The following is a 6,000-nucleotide window of genomic DNA, read 5'->3' on the forward strand; positions in this document are numbered from 1 at the left end:
TTTCCACCTGCAGGACTTCGGGGGTACCGACTGTGACCAAGCAAGACTTCCCTGGTTGTAGAAGGATGCACTTTCATTTTGGCCCAACAGTAATTGTCTTTAGAAACATATTTTAAAAGGCCGGTCAAAACCATTTTTTGTAAGGATAAAATTGGCCATCAAGGGGGGGCTAAGTGGGCCAAAGTAGAGATCTATTCCCTTGCCCTTTTCAGCAGAGCCCACAAAAATATGTTCCAGCCATGTGGATAAACATGTATACGATGTGTACATATTATTACAAATTGGCAGACACTGGGCTAAGCATAGCAAAATGGCTCCTACGTATTCCAGTAAAAGCCCCCTATATATCATAGTTGTCGATCCCCTATGTGGCACAGGCATCCACTCCCATGCTAAACAGAAACAACAAGACGTGGAACATTTGGAGTCCGGCAGTGAGGACATTGTCACCGTCTCCCCAGGCTTTGGATCAAAGCAGGGGCAATTTCAACCAAGGCCTGAGTAAAACAACTCAAAAGGGCGTGCTGTCCTGCCCTTTTGGTTAAAATCATATTTTTCCCCCATCTTTTTAGGCAGACAAAAGGGGAAAAAAAGCTTTTGTTTACCTCTTGTTTTTAAATCAGAAGCTTACCAACAATCCAAGAAAACTTTGCTTTTTTAACAGAGAGTAAAGCAGAATTTTAATCTTATACTAGTGTATTTTTAAAATCCATTTATTTTAACCTTAGTCCATCCTGACCACATATAAAATTTCTTTCCAAAGATTTCCTTTCACAAACCTTCTACAACTTTCCTTTGCTTTGAGATTGTGACCTAAGCCCTTTTTTTCTCCAAACAACCAGTCTCATTTGGGACAAAATTACTTTCTTTAACCTTCAACAGAAATGTATTCCCATTCCTTTTATCTTTCTTACGTATCTCCTACTTTTCTACATACGAGTTTCTTTCCTTATTTTTATCAGTGTTAATTACATTTAGCAGAATTTTAACTCTTAGAAACCTTAGTCTCCAGTGAAAACTAAGTGGTAACCAATTGTGGACTATCTGTTACATTGGAATTTTTTTAGATGGCAAACTTATGAATCCATTAAACACAAAGAATTTTTGTTACAGATCTAAACAATCTTAGTTGGTTAGTTGGTTAGTTGGTTTTTTAGCAACCTGGGTAGGGTTTTGGAACACTTCTATATATTCATCAGGGTTATCTGAAAACTTGCCCAGGTCCTTTTGATTTGCTTAGAATCTTGCAAGGAAAATGGAACCTTTATGGGGCCAAATACACCCTGAGGCATTTCAGTCAATAGATACTTTGAACAGGACTTGATTTTAGGGGGAGAATTTTTTTTTTTTTTTTTTTTTTTTTTTTTAATCCCTGGCAATCCTGGATAAGGAGGGCATGAGGGTGTAGCAGGTGGCTCTTCCTGAGGAGAGGCCTCAGGAGGCAAGTCTACAAATTCTTGCCTTTCTTGGCCCCTTGAAGGCAAAGAAAGCCTGCACATAAGGAACTTCTGACCATTTACCCTCTCCTCTACAACATAGATCTACCTGTAAGATAGTACTGTACGGAACACCTGCCTCAGGAGGCCAGGGCTCTCCATCCTCCAAGAGAAACTTCAGACGCCTCTTTAGCATTGGCGGGTTCAGGATTAAGCCCTGGCCTGGATCAGACTCCCTAGGAAGTCTGACGCTGCCTTAAGCTGAACGAGGTGACAACAGAAGCACAGATTGGGGCTCAACACTCACTTCAGCCCTTTGATCAGGTAGGAACCTTTCCTTCCTTTGTCTCATTCACACACAGTCCACACAGCAACTCCAACCTGCTGCCCAGCACCCAGCACCTTAGAATTGGGGCTTTGTTCCTCACTCCTTATGGAACCATTCAGGCACCTCTGGAAGTTGATCAGGCTCCCTTTCTTCTTCTTAGGGGCAGATCAACCAAAATGAACCTGGGTTCTTACCAGTCTGATGGGTGGCGCTTGCTGAGCTGGTTCCTGGGCCTCACGGGTTCCATTGCACACACACAGGGTCCTCATCCCAGAGCGCCAGAAGGCTAGTCTCCTTTGGATCAAGTGATCCGCTGGTGCCAGGTGAGGTCACTTCTCCCGGGGCTCCAAGGTTCACACACCGACGATGAAGGAGGTGGAAATGCACTGTCTCTGAACCCCAATGTGAGCCCCCATGAAATGTAGCAGGATTCTTGCACAGAGAGTCAGGACACTGAGGCTCTTCTTTTCAGGAAGCCCCTTTATTTGTGCAGGCACAGGCTCCGTGGGCTAAAACTCCAAAAAGGCTGATCCCCAAGAGCAGTGGGATGTAGCCTTTTATGCAATTTCTATTTCTTTGTCTCCCATATATGGTGACACATATAGTCTGATTGGACATAGTCCAAGTTACAAAGTTGTGTCAGAGTTATGCACACGTGGATAGGTGTTGATTGCATCATGTTGCCTTCCTTGGTTCTGAGGAGGCCTCAACCACATTCCTTAAGGAGGGGCTCTACCACAGTTTAAATAATCCTATGCTCATGGGTTCCTGTTATCCCCACAGAATAACAAGCACAAAGGTTGTGCATACCTGTGCTATTGTGACAATTTCTCTGAAGTTTACCTCAAGTTGTCCAGTTTAGGAAAACAACATTTAAAGACTATCAGAACTAGAATTTGACGTCTACAAAGGTGCATTATTAAAACATAATTTTTCTCTCTAACAACCCTCATTTCCAGAGATAGCCAAATATAGATTAGTTTGTTTGTAAAACAAGTTCAGTTTTAACAGACTTGGCCTAATTATTTACATAAGCTCAGCAAGAGTAATGACTGATCATGTAGATCTTTTAAAGTTTGATTTGCTGGAACTTTTCATAAGGAATCTACATTGAACTTTTTAGTAGCCTCCCCAGGCCAGAAGCCAAGCCAAATATTTGCCATCAGACATGCCTGCAACATCTGTAGATTTGGGCGAATTCATTCTATGAGGTCCCAAAGATATCCTGGGTTCCTGCACCTGCCAGGAAGTGACCTTCTTTACTCACCTGCTGAGGGTGCTGGGAACTCTGTCAGCAGGTGTCAGGCCAACATTTCCAAGGGGCTTTATTGGCATCAGGCTTCATAAAGTCAATCTTAGTTCTTTAGAGTTGTCTGGTCATTTCTGAGTCTATGCATGTATCTCACATTTGACGTTCCAGTCTGGGTCTTGGTAAAATAACCAATGTTTCCAATGGTGTCTGATTCCAAGGAGAAGATTCTCATTGAACTTATGCAAATAACTGTAATTGCGATGGAAGAAAGAACACTCCCGGAGTTTGTGAATTCCAAAGTGTTTAGGTAGAGAAAAGTTAAATGCTTTAGTTTGTTTACAGAGGAATATGTTATCCTATTATTGTATGTCATGGATATCTTGAGAAAGTTTCCTTAATATGGAAGAGCACATATTGGAGCACCGGTAAGATTTCCAACAAAAGTCACAAAACTGTAAGAAAAAGGCTCAAATATGGACATGATTCAAGATCTGATGAGAGTTCCTTAGATGCAATTGACAAGGAAATTCACTTTCTGTGGCACACAACACTTACATAATCGGAATATTAAGTGATGACCTTATATCAGAACATGTTATAAGTAGGAATTGCACATAATCTCTAGAATAGTTATAGCATTTACTCAAATGTAACCTAAAGTTTACCATTATTTGACAGGGCTTTCCACTTAACATACCAAAGAAAAAGGCCTAATTGGTCAAAAAGACTTCATTTATAATATAAGTCCTAGTAAGGTTTGTTAAAAACCTTAGAAAGTTATAGAGCACATTCTAAATAGTATTATCAATCGTTATAAATCTTTATTTATTTAACCAGGATGGCAATATGAGATTTCTGAAGCAAATATGTAGGGTTAGATAGCGGTTAGCAAAACTTAGCTCCTTTGACATTGAGAAGTTTTAACTAAGCAATCAAAGACTTGATAAAGACGAAACCTAAAGCTTTTGTATTTCAGGTGGGCAAAAGAGAAAAAAAAATTGCATATTATTTTTTATTAAGAGCAGATCAGGGTGCCTGGGTGGCTTAGTCAGTTATGCATCTGACTCTTGGTTGCAGCTCAGGTCATGATCTCAGGCTTCGTGGGTTTGAGCCCTGGGTTGGGCTCTGCACTACCAGTAAGGAACCTGCTTGGGATTCTCGCTGCCCCCCCTCTCTCTCTGCCCCTCCCCACTCATGTCTTCTCTGTCTCTCTCAAAATAAATAAATAAACTTAAAAAAAAAGAGCAGATCAACAATCCAAGAAAACTTTGTCTTTTGAACAGAGAGAAAAGCAGAATTTTAGCCTTATACCAGTGTATTTAAAAAATCCATTTATTTTAACCTTAGTCCATCCTGACCACAAATAAAATTCCTTTCCCAAGATTTCCTTTGGAAAGTCTTTTGGACTTTTCCTTTGCATTCAGATTTTGTCCCAAGTCATTTCTCTCCAAACAACCAGTCACATTTCGGACAAAATTATATTCTTTTACCTTCAATAAAAATGCATTGCCATTCCTTATATCTTTCCTACACATCTCCTACTTTTTTACTTACAGAGTTCCTTTCCTTATTTCCATCTGTCTTAGTTACACTTAGCGGAATTTTAACTCTTAGAAACTTTAGTCTCCAGTGAAAACTAGGTAATAACCGATTGTGAACTGTTACACCAGAATTTTTTAGATGGCAAGTTCATGAGTCAATTAAGCACAAAGCATGTTTTCCAACAGACCAAAATATCCTTAGTTTCTCTGCAATGAGAAGTCAAAAGCAGATAAGCCTTATCTTTAGTAATCAGTGCTTTAGCACTTCATCTCATTTAGAAAAGACCTAGATGTCCAATGAATTTAATCCCATTTATCATGCAAGCAAAACTTTAAAGTTTCAGGTTACCAAAGATTTTGAAAACTATCTTAATTACCCATGAAAACTTTGAGACAGAATTAACTATTATTCTAAGTCATCTTTTTGCTAACAAATTACAACAGAGATAGCATGAGCTTATTTGAACTTTAGCAAACCTAGGTAGAATAAAAGTTTCATATTTAATGCTCATAACTCTAAAGACACATCGATCTTAATTAAACCAACAAGCTTGAATTAGTTTAAACACCAAATATTTTCCACTTGGGTCCACTTAAGAGACAATCAATATGTTCCCCATTGTCAGTTTTTACCTGGGACATCAGTGGGGGAATCTGAAGTGGGTGGTCCAAGGCGGTGCTCTTTACTTCTGATGTGGAGGGTGAACTCGGAGGGTGGGAGGAGGAACGATGGTGCCCAAGGCACTGAGAATGGTAGAGGAACCCGTTATGCAGGCCACCCCCAAGGTGGTGCAGACACAGGAGGAGGGGGAGAAGAAGGCAGAAGAGATGAGGTGCTAGCTGACGGCAGAGAAAGAAGATTCCTGGTTCTAAACTTGTCAGCTGGAACAGAGGGGCACATACCACGTTTTTGTTTTGTTTTATTTTCCACTGGCTAGTGGGATTAGGCAGTGCATGTCAGGGTGGAGAAGACCAGGAATTTCCCCAAAACAAAGAGAGTTCTGGCAGCTGCTCTGCTTGGGAATATTCCTTAAAGTCCACCCCCCCCACCCCGCCCCGGGGTAGACTAACCAGTTGGCTCCAATGAGAGCCATTAACCTGGGAAATGAATGAGGGAGAAGCCACCACTATTAGTAACAGTGAGAGAGTCAGCACCCCTTCATCAGGGATGGCCTTTTTCCTCCAACAACTGAGTTCTATCAGGAGGAGGCCTGCTAGACATTCAATATCAGGAGGGAGTTTACTAGCCAAGCATATTCAGACAAAAACATTCTGCAAAAGGCCTTGATATATGGGTCCTGATTTAGAGCCATGAAGTCCTGGACCAAGGGTACATCTGTTCATTTGCCGTTTCCTGCAGAAGAGATCTTACTGCCAGATCCTGTTATGGGCATGCAGTGTTACAGAAGATAAGTCCTTTCCCAAATTTTGCAGTCCAAATTG

This window comes from Prionailurus viverrinus, unplaced genomic scaffold (genome assembly GCF_022837055.1).
Source record: "Prionailurus viverrinus isolate Anna unplaced genomic scaffold, UM_Priviv_1.0 scaffold_33, whole genome shotgun sequence".
Classification (NCBI taxonomy): Eukaryota; Metazoa; Chordata; class Mammalia; order Carnivora; family Felidae; genus Prionailurus; species Prionailurus viverrinus.